This window comes from Puma concolor, chromosome B4, assembly GCF_028749965.1.
Source record: "Puma concolor isolate L17-30 chromosome B4, mPumCon1.1.hap2, whole genome shotgun sequence".
In the NCBI taxonomy this organism is placed as follows: Eukaryota; Metazoa; Chordata; class Mammalia; order Carnivora; family Felidae; genus Puma; species Puma concolor.
In genome coordinates, this window is record NC_141673.1 from 93,108,093 (window position 1) to 93,124,975 (window position 16,883).

The following is a 16,883-nucleotide window of genomic DNA, read 5'->3' on the forward strand; positions in this document are numbered from 1 at the left end:
TACTCCAAAATACAATCACTCAAAAAGAAAATAGAACTTTATTTCTTTCACATGTAACAGTGCAGCGATAGGGGACAAGTTTCTAACACATAAAAAGCTTTACTTTATCTAGATTCCTTCTGCCTCATTTTCTAGCATTCCCTAAGTGTTGCTCATCTCACATGAGTGAAGATGGCTCACCACCACCCCTGAAAAGATGAAAGAGATAGAAGGTACCAGTTTCATTGTTGAAGAAATGAGCTAGACATTGAACATATTATCTATCTGCTAGCCAGATGGAGAAATGTAGTCCCTAACAAGACAGCCGTGTGCCCTGCTAAAACTGGAGGATGGGGATAGGCATTGTGTTCCTACAGGAAAGAAGAAGTGAGTAGATATTAGGGGGCAATTAACAATCTGTACTTAAGCATTTAATAGATAGCTTATAATATAATGCTTTTGATTAATTTATCTTCCAACATATTTTTCCTGAGTGCCTACTTTGTATACAGCACTTCACTAGGGCCCGCAAGGGATTTTAAATATATACCAATTTTTACTCAAAAGGAAGGTCTGATATTTTTAGGGAAATCAGCTATATACACAAATTCCATCAATAATAATATGAATTATAATGCTGCTGATAACGGAACATATGAAGGATGCTAAATGAGTGGCGTGGAAGATGTGTGCTATTCGTATTCAGTGTTCATTTCCTGCTGGAAGACGGAATGAGAGGCATTAGCTGGCTCATGGGTGCCCACTCTTGTTTTGCACTTTTCACCCAATAACAAGGGCCCAATACAAATAAGGGCATTTCATACCATGAGACCCATAATTTCTATCTTTAAAAATTATATGTATCTATGTATAAATTTATGTGTATCCATATCTGTATATAAATTAACAAAGAGCCTGCTATTTTTCTAAATTCTGACGTAGATGTTATGCCTATACTCACCTTTTAGTTAAACAGCATCCGTTCGTATTGTTAGTGAGGTTGAATCAATCAACTGCATTCTCTAATGATGGAAGCAGATGGAAATAGAATGAGCTTCTGAATCTTCCTCAAGGGCATTGTAGAGGATGCTGCACCCTTGACTGAAAATTGCTCAATTTTGCAATAGAGTTGGCCAATGTAGACATAGTCTTATATTTTCACTAATTTTGAATTAATACTCTAGAAACCAGCAGCTGACAATGAGCCTGAACAGTTGGTTTCACACCTGAGGCCTCTTTTAAAAGACCATTCTCATCACAGTCAAACAACAGGAGGATATATTAGAGGGGAAATTAGCGCATTTTCTCTAAGACTACTTAAGTAGAGTTTCTCTTGAACTAATTAAGATTCGATTCTATTTCGGAAACTAATGTCTAAAGCAGACATTCTGTTTGGGAGTTATTAATAAACGAAAGCAGGAGGTTCCAGAACACTCGAAATGGTACATTTTTGCCTGGTGGATGTTCAATAAAAGCGCTTGTTGGAAACAATTAAGTAGAGAATGGCATTTTAAACGTATTAGCAAATGTTCAAGATGAATGATTATGGTATATAAAATTATTAATGGGAACTAAGAACTTTGAAAAAGTAGAATGAGTGACACTCTTGACTATTGAAAACATCCCTGATGCTCTCCACATTAAGCTTGTAGACTCTTAGAATTTTTAGATGTGTGGAGGGAACAAAGGACAGCAACCTGACTTTTTATTTTTTTTTCCAGACTATATTGGCTATAATATGAATTCTGTTTCCAATTTGAAAGGAAAAATATTTAAATATACGTATGAAATTTACATACTGGATGTGATGATTCATGCAGCCCAATTCAAAAAGATCAGCTGGTCTAAACCAGAAAATGCTAATGTAGCATGGAGGAAAATATTTTTGCCTGGCAACTTCAATAAGTGCTCACAAGTTGTCTGAGTTGCACTCTGCATTTTCATATAATAAATTGCTACACGTGTAAGTACTGGGCCAGAAAGCACTGTCTTGCCTTTCGCACAATGCATCTTTCACGGAGACCTGAAGGTGGATGTTACATTTACCTTCCAGTGATAACCATGCTACGTGAGGTTAGTGACTGCCAAAGCCCTTAGATTTGTATTTCACATCATATGACAACCCTCATTTTTTTTTCAAATAAAAGAAACTTCTGTGGTGTTTCCTGTCATTTTATTTTAATAGCAGAAATAGGCATTCACGAAAGCCATCTGCCACCCACTATGAAGTCTCAGGGTCAGACTGCCTTTTACAAGTTGCATGGAACTGAGATTATCAGGGGACAGGAATGATAGTTATCAGTGCTACAAAATTGTGGGAAATGTTAAATTCTTAGAAAAAAGGGAGGAAACATCAAAATGCTCAATTTTCAAGATTTTAGGGCAGGCATGTTTTTTAGTGCCTGATACAAAAGAGGGGGTGTGTCAAGAGAAAGAAAAATAAAGAGTTCGTTATTGGACTCCTTTATCTTTGTTACCAGTTTCCATCCAGAGGAAAAATTTGTCTAATTGGGATTCTTGTAGTTTTCTGAGGCGGCTCATTCTGTTCCATGCTGATACAAACAATATCCTCCGCTGTAGCCATTTTAGACGACTCATTTTTCTTTCGTTCAAACGGTTCATGTCTAATGACCTCAAACTAGAAATTTTTTCTTCTTCACTGTGGTATCAAAACCGTTCTTAAACCAAGGTTGATGAATTTAAGACTAGATGACAAAAGTAAGCTGTACCAATTTCTTTGTCATGGCAAAGTTTCAATAATAACCTTCTCTTTATGCAAAACTGTTCTGTCAAAGTCCAATTACATACAGTAGAATCCTTCACTTTTCATCAGAATCATTATGCTTGACCTAGACAGCTGTTTAAAAAAATTCAGGGTTCTGTGAGAGGAATAGTAGTACAAAAACCTCAAACCATTCACAAATCCATTCCTTCTTTTCCCAGGGCACAAAAATACACTACCTACTGCCGGGTTCAGTATGGCCATGTGCCTATTTGCCAATAACTATGCGCAGAAAATGCAAATGGTATGTGTGTGTGCGTGCGTGTGTGTGTTTAAATATAATTACTGTACTAATCAGCTTATTATACAAATTAATAATTCTTGAATAATCAAGCAATTGAGTCTTTAAATAAGTACAGATATTTCCATAAAATAAATGTTCATTTTTACCTCCAGAGAAACTTCAATACTTAAAAAAAGAATAAGAAAAGTAAGACCTATAAGTTATGTCTTAACTGAGAAACAACATGCAAGCCAGAGAATATGAACGACAGGCCTAAAGCGAAAAGGCTGAAGGGGTGGGAGATGTAAAATTTTGGGGAACATAGCCCATCACACTTTCTGTACTAATAGCCCCAATCCATTTAAATGTTAACTAGTTAAATTTAGACCTTAAAATACAGGATGTGAGCAGAGTTGAATCTGGTTGGTCACACATTCCCATAAGATGTATGCCCTTCAGAATAAAGTGAATTAGAGAAATGGTTTCATATTCTTCACCTTGTGTTTCGTAAATGTTTTGAATTCAAAGGGATTCTATTTAAGAACAAGCCCCTACTGGTCTGTGGAGCGATTCTTCCCTGTCCGAGCACACACCATACCACCCCCCTTCAGGTGGCCACTATCCATATTGAAGTCAATAAAGGAAACTTACAGTCTCACATCTAGGATGCATCTGGAAAACGGGCTGCTCATACACACCATTCTTTGCCGAGAGGCAGTCTTGGTACAGAGTACGGTATTTCTAGTTTGCTGTTCCAAGTCTGTAGAACACACAGCCCTGCTGGTGTCAGGTAAACATGTGCACAGGGGGAAATGAGGCAAGGGTTCTTAGAAAGCAGGCAGATTGGAAAGCAAAAGGACTTTCTCTTTGAGAATTCCCTTCTCTTTATTTGTAGAGGTTATCCAACAATTTATTGAATTGCAACACATTACACCCGAGAGGACTACAAAGCTGTAGGATATAGAGGGGCCCCAAGATGGAAGGCTGCTCGGTGTCACAGTCACTACATAAAGCCTTGTACTGACTCAGGAACACGGGACTGACTGTCATTTGAGCAGAAATGCGTACCTATTAGGTTCAGGTTCTAAACTGTTGAAATTATGTGTCAGGGTAATGCCCGTGAGTGCCTGTGAGTAGGAAGCCAGGGCATACAAACTCCATGGCTCAGGAAGGAACCTTACTCTACACGTAATTCCAACAACTGGTAGCTTGTTGGTGGGCATGACACTTGCCCTGAAGCAAAATACACACAGCCCTTGCTTAATTATTATCATAGACTCTTGGATTTAAATTTTTAATCATACTACGATCTGAAGCCAAATCACTCTGGGGCAAAAGAAATCATTTACCAGAGAAAGTACCCATTTTACCAAAGAGGGAAAAAAACCTTTTCTCTAGAGGCTACCAGTCAGGAAAAAAAAACAAAACAGGAAAATATTAATCATGAAAGCTTTTCTTGTTTATGGCATTCGATAGATTAAAGTAGGAAGAATAGTGTGATGCGAGAAATGTTACTTTGCATTTCTACCGCATTAAGTGTTTCATGATAACCACTATCGAGCATTCACTAGGTGCCAGGCTGCATGAGAAGTATTTTTACACAGATTCTTTTACATAATTCTCATGACCTATAAAGTAAATAGTATTTTTATACCCACTTTACAGATGAAACTTGTAAGTCACAGTCACATAGTCAGTAAGCCATGAAACTGGCATTTGAACCCAGGACAATTCATTGAAATAACTTATCATCCCCTTAGCTTCGGTTGTCTCCAAAGCAACCCCACTTTATTTTCCTTGTTTTTTTTTTCTATTACTTTATCACTTCTATTTTGCTTTACTGTTAGTTAATTTGTGTAACATTCACTTCATCCACTTATTGTGTATCTTCCTCTGCATCTTCTCATAAATTTTCTCCACCATGCAAGTAGGTTAAATATATGATTTAAGGGTTGCTTGGAAAGCTTCTTGCTTTATACTATCTCCTTTAATGGCCTGCTATGGAACCTAGAAATTTACCTTTTAAGAACAGTTACCTGTTAAGAATAGTTTGTTAATGGGGCGCCTGGGCGGCTCAGTCGGTTAAGCGTCCGACTTCAGCTCAGGTCACGATCTCACGGTCCGTGAGTTTGAGCCCCACGTCGGGCTCTGGGCCGATGGCTCAGAGCCTGGAGCCTGCTTCCGATTCTGTGTCTCCCTCTCTCTCTGCCCTTCCCCCGTTCATGCTGTGTCTCTCTCTGTCTCAAAAATAAATAAACATTAAAAAAAATAAATAAATAAAATAAATAAATTCGTTAAAAAAAGAATAGTTTGTTAAAGTTCAGGTACGGCATCACCAGACATCTGTTAAAACACAAAAACCCCTCTGAGTGTTCATTCACTCACTTCATCACCCACTCCATAAACAACTTATTTGAAAAACAAACAAAAAAACCCAAGCCATTGCAATTTAATCGGAATTTAAATGTGAAATCATTTACCAAAGATGGAGTATAAAGAATGGGTTAAAAGTGAATAGGGTGGAGGCGATTAACAACAAAAACAACACCCAGAGCATGAGCTATTTCTCCAAAGAAGGTTACCCTGAACCCACTGCCATCCTAGGAAGTATTAGGCAGCCTCAAACAGTGAGGGAAGTCACACTAAAGAAGAGATGCCTGGGCGGAACAGAGACCACTTAAGGTTGGGAGCAGAGCTCTCACAAGGAAGGTGGGAGTAGGTAAGAGAAAATGTTTAGTAGTTTTTCATTTTGTCTAGGCCTACTTAAGTTCTTGGCAGCCCATATCACCTTGTCCTGCATGAACTCTACCTCTCTAACTGACCATATGGCTCCTCGAGTTCTCTCAATTTCTCATTCTGTCAGGAGAAAATGTCCATGCCATGCTTTTTGACTCACAGTTTCATTGAATGATAATGATAGCTCAAGTAGACATTTAGTTTTTCATCCAAACCGTTGTAAGGGGACACTACAAGAAACCACGGCTATCCTAGGCAACCCAGACATGTGTCTTCCTATTATAACCTTTATTGAGAATACACTGTAGCAAGCACTATACTAGATTCCTTACATGGACTGTCTCAATTAATCTCCACATCAACCCTAGATATGAAGTGTCCTCTATCATCTTCCTGAAACTACTGAGGAAACTGAAACATAGAAGGATTGTATAACATTTCCAATCCATTTAGCTCTATTTCCATAATACAAGTGGGTAAAAAATGTGATATTCAGATCCATAAGGTATGCCTCTTCCATAGCCCATGTCAATCCTCGTTGCTGTTTGAGATTGTTGAAGCAAAGCCACTATAGAGACCTTCCCCATAAAGACAGACATGACCCAAGGCCATATTTGAAGTAAATTTCCACTGGGCTTTACATGTACCATCAAGGTCATGAGGGCAAAAGATGTAGTTGAGAAGCTGAGTTCCAGAATTCTTTGAGATATTCTAGCAGAAACCTGAAGCACATCCTGAATCAGATAAGATTCTCTACCTTGATCTGACCCTTGATCTGACATTTCCTTCCCACCTCTTCATTCCTGACCTTGGTTGAATCAAAAAATAAAAGTTGGCCGTACGTACTATTGTTGAATTAACCTCAAGTAATAAACATTAGACAGAAACGTTTTTGATCTCATTTTCTTTTTCCTTTACTATACTATGCCACATTAGAGAGCCCCATGCAACAGGTAATTCAGACATCCCAAAACTCATGGGATGAGTAAGAAGTTTCTTAGATGTTGGTGTTCTCATCCCCATGCTTCTTTGGGTTTAAAATTCCAAGAGGTGGGGAATCTTCTGGAGTTTACTATTCATAATTTGAGAGGGAAGCGAATGAAAGAGAAGTTAACTGATTAATTTTGGAAAAACAAATAATGCCCTATTGTCATAAAGCTTTAATAGACTTTTGCAGTTTTAAGCGTTTTATAATTTGATAACAATATGTAAGCCAGAGTTGTCCCTAAAGCTCAGTAGTGCTCCAGGTATAAAATGCTGTCCCAAATTGCCTGGACCTGTTTGGATTTCTGTTAGAATTCCCAGCTTTCTCACTCTAGCTCAGCAGGATAGGTCATATAGCTTCCCTAACAAGCCACTACTTACCACTGAACATGGAGACTTCGAGATGTACTTAACCTTGATGGAGGGAAACCTTGTATCTAATAAAGAGGAATAAAAATCCCGAATTACTGCAAAGCACTGCAGCGGGCAAGCTGCAATTCCAGTCATATGAAACCTCTGTTTACAGTAAAATGATGATATGAATCACAATGACTCTCATATAAGGACTCAACTGCCTACCTAGTCATATTCCATATATTTATAATATATAATTTCATTTTCATACAAGCTTATTATACATATTAAAGCAATACTTTTCCTTGTACAGCCAAGATTCATTGATAAAACAATGAAGTGAACTAACACCCTTCCTAAATAAAGTTTCACCAATAGCACCGTATGTTAATGGACCTATTTCATTGTTAATGTGACTGACTGCTTATTGATTCTTGCAGGAATCCAGCAAGGGCTTCAGAGTACAATTTAGTTTGGAGAGCTCTGGGTCCAACATCTATGCTCAATTACAACTTTCAGAAGAGGAGATCAATAAAATTTAAATTGCTTATGGTAATCACAACTTCAAATCATTGCGATCAGCATAAGCAATCTGCTGACCCCAGCCAAGCTCCTAAATTGAAACTTGTAATGAGTGGTCATTTAGTTTGGGTCCATTCATATTATTTTGGAGGCAGGTGATGAACAATTAAAGATCAGCCAGCACCTTCTCTGCACAACATTCCCATCTTTATTCCCAAAGTATTAATATGCAGTAACCCTCGGGTTCACGCTTTTGCACTGCTTTAATGGGTATTCTGTATGAATAAGCAATTATATTTTCTATTAAACAATTTCAGTGTAATTGAATTAGCAGTTATAATATTGCTAGGGCAAGCAAAAGCTTTCCTAGGGAAAAATTAAGTGATATTGGGTAGTGCAAATTAATTTATAGAACTGAAAAATGTAACCAATTAAATAGAATTGCCTTTGCTCCCCCCCCTCCTCCAAAATACAATTAAGCAGCACATTGTTTCAAAGAATATGTTTCAGAGCAATTTGTTTTCAATCATAATAGCTGTTTTTCATTCATTATGAAAAGCTGTCTATTATAATGAAAATTTCATAGGCAGTTTTCCTTGACAAAGCAGGTTGCAAGTTTAAACAAAGATAGCCTGCAGATTACTTCCTTGATAAGGAGTCACCTTAGAATTACATTTTAATAAATCATTGAAAATAAATCTTCTGCATTACAGCACGAAGGTTTAGAGAAAGAAAAAGCAAATAGAGAGAAACTAATCAATGAAAATCTCCTGCTGCCAATATAATAACAGATGGACAAATGCGAATATATAAACTGTATTACACTCACACACACAGCCAAAAAGAAAAATGTAAGATAAATATCACGGAAGTCAACTGTCACAAATGAGACTTGAGTAATAACCCCATCTTTACTATTCATCATCTACTGTGCCTCCTCCAAGCACTTTGCTGAATAATAAACTAGGGTATTTAGGGCACATTTTTTGCAACCTAATAAGGTGGCCATCTTTAGATTACTACTACTAAGGTTCAAAGCATCTTACCAAGTTTTTCAAAACAAAGTAAAATGTAAACATATACATCTATGTAATGCATATACATAATACATACAACATATGATATGTACATATGTATTTGAAGGGAATTTAAAACTATAGCTGGAATCATTGTAAATATTTAATAAGTATACATTAGTTAAGAATTTTGTAGTAAAACTATTTAGTAATACCAATGTCATTTCTTTTATTCATGCTCAGCTCTGAAAAGACCGGCACAGAAGCCATAAGTCTCTCAACATGAATTCCATAAAAAGAATGGTTTAGATTCTTTAGAATTCTTTGGATTCTTTGGCTAGAACTTACAAGATTTTTATGCAGGGAATGACAAGTCAGGTCTTTAACTTGGGTGAAGTGAAGACTGACTGGAGGGCAGAGCGGACCAGAGGGAGGTAGGGCTTTAGTGACTCCTGCATTAGTCCAGGTTAGAAGGTGGGCATTTGAATTAAGGAACAAGTGGAGAAGGAAATGAATGCCATCAGTTTTCGGAAGCTGAACTGACAGAATTTCACATTTGATTGGCTGTGGAGAGGGAGAGGACTTGAGAATAGCTTGAGGTTTCCATTTTGGAAAACGTGGAAGGCTAATAATGCTATTTATGAGTTAGAGAACGTAGATGAAGAAGTATGTAGGGGAGGTGATAAAGTTCATGTGTTAATTAAGAGTATTTCCAAAATACTGAGTTAGATTAATGTTCTTTCTGGGCCCTTTGCCTCTAGTGAGGTAGTGGTGATTGAAAATGGCATTTATTGCAGAAATAGCTACCGATGTTCCTTAGGTAAGTTTATCTTTGCATATTCCCATTTATTTTTTATTTAGTATGTAGGTTAGGCCCATTGTCTGAGAGGGTATGGCTTCTGCACCTGAATAGAATTTTTTTTTTTTTTGCAACTGACTGAAATAGCTATCTTTGGGTTAGTACCAAGGCTTAAAGGCATACTAATAATTTTCTCAAAAAAGATGGAAAATATAAGTATATTTTTAAATTCAGCCTCTGAATCTGATAAACATAGTGAATAGTGGTTTGAGGCTGCAAAAATTTTATCTAACATTCAGAAAATATTTGTCAAAAATTTATATTCATTTATTTTTAATTATTATTTTTTATTTCATTTTCTTTAGAGAGAGTGAGTGCAGGTAGGGGAGAGGGGGAGAGGGAGAGAGAGAGAGAAAGGGAGAGAGAGAATCTCAAGCAGACTCCATGGTCAGCATGGAGCCTGAAGCAGGGCTTGATCCCACAATGCTGGGGTAAAAAACTGAGCCAAAATCAAGAGTCGGAGGCTCAACCAACTGAGCCACCCAGGCACCCGTATATTCACTTAAAAGATGTAGAAATCAAAATTCTCTAATTGGGGAAAATTAGTAATGCCAAGTGTTTCCACAGTTCGTAAACAAAAAAAAAAAATTTAACAAATGGTAGTTATTTTTTATTTTATTTTGTTTTATTTTAATTTTTTTTAATTTTTAAAGTTTTTAAAATTTATTTATTTTGAGAGAAGGAGAGAGAAAAGTGCACGCATGCAAATGGGGAAGGGGCAGAGAGAGAGGGAGAAAGAAAATCCCAAGCAGTCTCCACTCTCTCAGCACAGAGACCGACGTGGGGCTGGATCCCACAACCCTGGGATCATGACCTGAGCCTAAATCAAGAGTTGGATGATCAATTGACTGAGGCACCCCAGTAGTTTTTTTTTTTTTTTTTTAAATATGAAGACATTCTGGAGCCTGGCACAATATTTGGCATATAACAGAAACTCAATAAATGTGAAATAAATCTGTTTATATTTGAAATGTAAATAGTGGCTTATATATTTTAAGTAGTCCATATCTTGAGGCAGTTGTTCATATATTTTAGCATCAAACTATTTTGATGCTAAATAACTCAATTATTTAGTTATTTTCACATTGACTAATTTTGGCATTTTTTATTTATTAAATAATTATTAATTAACTATTTAAATATGTATTAATATTAATTAAATATTATTTATTTTAATAATTTAAGGCATTTTGCCATTTAATAGTTCAATATAACTTTCCATACACTCATAAACACACTCCCAAATAATTCACCTATCATCTATTTTGTTTTAATAACTTACTGCTGAGGGGCTGGCTCCTGAGTGGCTCAGTTGGTTAAGCATCCGACTTCGACTCAGGTCATGATCTCATGGCCCGTGAGTTTGAGCCCTGCTTGGGGCTCTGTGCTGACAGCTCAGAGCCTGGAGTCTGCCTTGGATTCTGGGCGTCCCTCTCTGCCCCTCCCCCTCTCGTGTTGTGCCTGTCTCTTAAAAATAAATAAACAGTAAACAAAATTTATAAAAAAAATAAAATAACTTACTGATGAGATTTTTATGGTTATACAATATTAATAATATGGTTCATATTTCAATTTTTTGAAATAGATAATTGCAAAATATATAAATTTCCCAGGGAAATTCTTTCCATGGGTTTCATGACCATTAACTTAAACTTAACTTTCTTATATTGATTTCTGAAATTCAAGATCTGATGAAACACAGCAATATATAGCAGAGTATTTCCCTTTCTACACAAGGTTACCCTGTCTATCCATGCTTATGCATAGATTACTTTACTTGATGAGGCTTCTTGGTTCGGATGTTTCCTCTCATTCTGTAGCATCATCTGCTTTATCCCCTGAAGACACCCCTGTACTATTCAGCATTTCCATGCACCCAATCCTTAATAAAACATAACTTAAAACTTCAGTGCACTTTATCCAACATTTATTAAATACCTGCCAAGTGCTATGATAGGTGAAAAAAAAGCTGAATTAAATTCCTTCATGTATCATTTCTTCTTCCTTGGTGATATCAGTGGTTAAGAGTGATTGCTCTGAATAATCCAGTGGGTCCTTTACTCTGTGACTTCTAAACCTCATTTTCCTCATTTTAAATGGAGATTGTAATAGTACCCGCATCATAAATTTGTTGCGGGGAAAAAAGCAATATTGATAAACTATTTGCAACCGTCCCTGAAACATAGTATGTGCTCAGTTAATGTTGGCTATTACTCTCCTTTGCATGGATCAATTTTCAAACCAGTAGAATAGATTATTATGGAATTATGTACATTTACTACACTTATATCTAATTATAATCCTCAAAATTCTATGGAAAATGTCTTCCTATAGACATTTTCAAAATTTTAATTCCAATATATTTATATATACTTACTAATCATTTCTTGCACACCAGACAGTGGTGATGCAAATATCAAAGTAAGATTTGTTTCCAGTATGGGATTAGGTTCAATAAACTGTTTTCATTCACATCTTTCCTAATGTAAGATATCTGGCTGCAGTCTTTCCTGGTTCTCTTCAAATCTCCCAGGTCTTTGTCTATTCAAATTTATTGAACATTTTTCACATTAACTACAAATTTCATCAATGATTCAATTTTGACACCTTGAACTTCTCCTTTTCACACTCTTACCTAAGGAGTGCTTTTACTTATATGGTGGCCATGTCTTCCAGCAGGAAAATTATGTCTAAAATGATTCATCTTTGATCTCTTCTTCCTGTATACTTTTACAGGCTGTTTTGTGCTACCAAAAATCAAATATATGGGACAGCACAGTGATAGTTGACCTTTTTGATTTCTACTTATACAACTTATTATCCATGTGACTTTAGTCAACTTATTTGACATCTTTCTGTTTTGCTCATCTTTCTAATGAGAATAATTGCACTCACCTTTTGAAGTCTTAAGATACATTGAGATAGTGAAGTACAGTGCTTTCTGCAATGCCTTTGATACCTAAGTGTCCCTGAAAAGAGAATTCGAGATTAAATTATTGTTATTTAACTATTTAGTATATTGTTCTTGTGAAGCTTCCATAATTTTCTACATAAAATGTGTGAAACATATACACTCTCACCTTTAAAATCTTATTTAACAATTTAATTTTCCTATCAGAAAAAAAAATCAGTTTTTAGGAGTAGTACCTGGGGAGTGCAGATGGTTGGACAACAGATTATTGATTTCGGCTCAGGTCATAATCTCACAGTTTGTGTGTTTGAGCCCAACATCAGGCTCACACTGCAACATGGAGCCTGCTTGGGATTCTCTCTCTGTCTCTGCCTCTCCCCCAGTCTCTTGTGCACACACACTCTCTCTCCCTCTCTCTCAAGATAAATAAACAAATATTAAAAAAGAAAAGAAAAGAAAAAATCAGTTTCTAAATGAAATAATTTATCCCAGTACACTCTTCGTAAGTTGCAGCCTAGGCAGTGGGAAACCACATTGTGTTTATATATTGGAATCTGAATTTCAGTCCCAGTTCTGCCACTGATTGTGTTCAGTAGGTAAGCCACTTAATTTCTCTGGGCTGAGGTATTCTCATATGGAAGACAGATGGATTTCTAAAGTTTCTTATAACTCTATTCTTATAACTCCTTTCAAAAGTTAAAGCTTATGTTATGAGGTGAATTGGGTCCCTTCAGAACCCATATTTGAAGTCTTGATTTCCGGTACTTCAGAATGTAACCTTATTTGGAGACAGGGTTATTGCAGATGTAATGGTAAGATGATGTCATATCGCAGTGGAGTAGGCCCCTGATCCAATATGATTGGTGTCCTCATAAAAGGGGAAAACTGGAGACAGAAATGCACCCAGGGAAACTGTCATGTGAAGACGAAGGCAGAGATCAGGCCAATATTTCTGCAAGTCAAGAAACATCAAAGATTGTCAAACTACCAGAAGCAAGGGGAGAGGCACAAAACAGATTCTTCCTCACAGGCCTCAGAAGAGACCAATCCTATGGATGCCTTGAACTTGGACTTAGAGCCTCCAAAACTGTGAGACAGCACATTTCTATTGTTTAAGCAATCATTTTCTGGTACTTTGTTATGACAGCCTTGGGAAACTAATAAATCGTATTCCGTAATTAACTAAAAAATGCTGAGTGTCAATTATGATATAAATATATATGCATATATGTGTATCTGTATGTCTGTATAAATAATATAAAATACACTATCGGAAGCTTTGTTTGATTTATTGTATCAAGTAGACTGTTGATTGAAATATTGAGCAATTAAACATTGAATTCAATTACTGAACATTAGAGTTTCAAATTGAGAAAGATATATTTTAAGGAAAAGCTTCAAAATTATAATGGCTTTTTATATCAGAAAGGTCCCTAAATATATTTCCTCCTCTTTGAAGTCTAAGAGGATGTTGCTATCTCTAAATTGCCTCTCTCAGTTTTTAACAACTCCCTAAATGGGTTTCCTGAGCAAGTAAGAAGAGTAGAAGCTTTCCCGGTCAGCAGTCAGCATTCTTGGTTCATATCACACTGGTTAGTGCTTCTGAGGTATTTTGATTTTCTTATGAGACTGCTTTTCCCATTTGCCCTGCATGTCTTTCTGTTGCCTTTTATGAGAATGTGAGCCCTGTGAACTTAAGGTTCGGAGCACTTTCATCCAATCTGAGAACTATCAATTTGACCATTGCCTAAATAATAACCTGCTATGTATCCTTTCATCCTAAAGAAAGACCATAATTGATAATTTGGGCACATTCTATCACAAACCTTCTTCCACAAAGTAACGAGGGGACCACTTCTAATTCAAAAGATTTCAATATAGGCCAGGAAATTATAATGCCCTGTCATTCACTGAAACATAGTCATAGATGCTTTTGTTAGGGGAATATCTTAGGAATATTTTTAAAAGATTTTTTTAGTTTTTATAAGTTTATCATAATGATTAAGAAGACCGGCTCTGGGGGTGCCTGTGTGGCTCAGTCGGTTAAGTGTCCAACTTTGGCTCAGGTCATGATCTCACAGTTCGTGAGTTCGAGTCGCGCGTCAGGCTGTGTACTGACAGCTCAGAGCCTGGAGCCTGCTTCGGATTCTGTGTCTCCCTCTCTCTCTGCCCCTCCCCTGCTCATGCTCTGTCTCTCTCTGTCTCAAAAATAAATAAAAACAAAAAAAAGAACATCAGCTCTGGGGTTAGACCTAGACTGGTTTCAAATCCCAATTTTACCACTTTAATAGCTTGTGGCCCTGGGATCGTGATGTAACCTTCATAAACACATCTCATTCCTACGACTAATACCAACCTTGAAAAGTTATTGTGAGGATTAATGAGATAGTACTTAACACAGCACTTAGAGCATAGTACTGACTACCAAAGGCTCAGTAAAGGTTCTCTGTTGGGTTCTTCTTAGCAGTGACAGTAACATCAACAGCATTGCCAGGTTTCAGTCATTATGAACAATGGAAAATTTCAATGGGGCAGACTGAGTGCCTCCTAGGTGATTACAGGCAACTAAATAGGTTCATTTGTATGGCCACTTCTTATAGATACAATCTAACTTTGGCCTCTGAATATTAGGACGTAAATCTGAAAGCGTTCAGTCCTATGTGACATGGGTTATCTACATAAACATAGGGTTCTCTGTGAGAAAGACTGATGTAGGACACGGAGATATAATAGAAAATAAGGACATAGACTGTAAATGATTGCTTTTAATTGAGTATGTCATCGGAAGGCAAAGTAAAAACTTTGAAACTCTCTACAAGTCTCGGGATTTTATACACTGCCCACGTTTAGTTCCTCTGTCAGACCTGCCATTTTATGTGTAATATAATACTGCTTAAGGTTATCAATCTTTAAAAAAGTATACCATTGCTTTATAGCCACTCCTGCTTTGCAATACAAATGACATAATTACTTGTTCTGGCTGGAGGGGGTCCAGTTCCTCTAGTTCATTTTTTAAATGCAAATCTTATTAAGTATTTTATCCTAAAATGGCTAATGCAAAAAGGGCAGTCCTAGACTAAGATGGACAACATGCCTAAAAAATAAATACTAGGCAAGTAATGAAACCTGAATTAAATCAGCGTAGTGGAAACCAAATTGATTACTTATTGAAATATGTTAACATGGTGTAATGGGTAACTGCCAAAGTCAGATATACAATAATATTACATGAATCATTGTCAGATAATCACAAAGGTTTATAAGAGCAATAAGAAATTTTAAAATCTTTTCTGCCGAAATCTAGAGGCTCATAAAAAAAATTACAGATAGTGATCTGTATATTATGTAGTTCAGTTAAAGAGATCCTTTTGTTTTTAAGGTTCTCTTTTTGGTTTTCTTCAAAATTCATAAGCTTGTTGTCAAATAGAATAATGGGCAGTTTTTCTATAAAATCTTGCAAGAAACTTTTAAGAATGCTAAATGCATTGTCTCTGCTCAATTCATTTTAAGATTTCAGCTATGCAACAAAGTCTTTTTGAAAATTCTTTTTTTATTTTGAAATGTGGAATACACATTAAAAGTATATATTGTATATTTTTGTGTGTACAGTTTAAAGAATTAAAAAAAAAAGAAACACCCAATGTACACACCACTGTCCTAATCTAAAAAAATATAGTTTCTGTCCTTGGAGCTACCTGGAACAATGCCTTTGAAGAGATTGCTTTCATTGAAGCTATTCTGAAAATAATTGAATTAAATTGTTTGGTTGCTTTAAATGTATCCATTGGTTTCTAGAATGTATCCATTAGTACTTATAGGCTTTTTTTTTTTAACCCAATTGTTTAAATGTCTAGTTTCACACAAACGATTTGCAATGTAATTTAAAAAATTGAAATGTAATACTTCATACATTTGTTCAGTGTTTAACAATTAGAGAGCATTTCACAGCTATTGTTACTCTCCAAGTTGTTAACTTAAAAGATATTATACCTGAACAGCTCTTATTCATTTCACAACGTTTAAATAGCAGTAGGGAAAAGCTGGAGCAGAAAATCCATCCAAACTCAGATAATTGTACTACCTTTAAATTTTAAATTTGATCCTTTACGCCTCAGTTTCCCCTAAGATACATTTGAAAACACACTGCCTGCCAGGATTGACAAGGTATTTGAGTATTTTGTTTGCCTGATCAAAGAGAGCTCAACAAAGAAGGGAAAGCCCATTGACTCCTGCTGGGAAGAAAGTGACTTCATTAGCACATCATAGGGGTGCCCCTTTGAAAGTGTGTTAAACTGTGTTAACAGTTTGGTTTAGAGGTGGGAGTGTGACTGGTTTAAACTTGTCTCATTAATAGACTAGTGTGATTCTGAGTTGGATTTTGCAAGCCTGTTACAGTATTGCCCCATTGCTCTCCCTAGAATTCCTTACAATTTCTACTTCTCCGCGGCTGACTGTTATCAAGGCTCTGTTCTTGAGTGATTTCTAGCCCTAGGACTCTTCCTTTGTTTCAGTCATCA

At 36.3% G+C, this 16,883-nt stretch overlaps 1 long non-coding RNA gene across 7 annotated transcripts in view; it reads right to left on the reverse strand.

Annotated features, from left to right (window-relative positions):
* The window catches only part of LOC147579298 (uncharacterized), a 68,521-nt gene that overhangs the window by 1,178 nt on the left and 50,460 nt on the right, over positions 1 to 16,883 (reverse strand). For 3 of the 7 annotated variants that reach the window (XR_015253787.1, XR_015253786.1, XR_015253784.1), the window contains 3 exons: positions 13,132 to 13,318; positions 12,351 to 12,424; positions 941 to 7,141 (listed from right to left, as the gene is read on the reverse strand). This is a non-coding gene — a long non-coding RNA (uncharacterized LOC147579298). The remainder of the gene's footprint in view (positions 1 to 940; positions 7,142 to 12,350; positions 12,425 to 13,131; positions 13,319 to 16,883) is intronic. The other 4 variants (XR_015253790.1, XR_015253789.1, XR_015253788.1 and 1 more) reach the window with 4 other exon arrangements.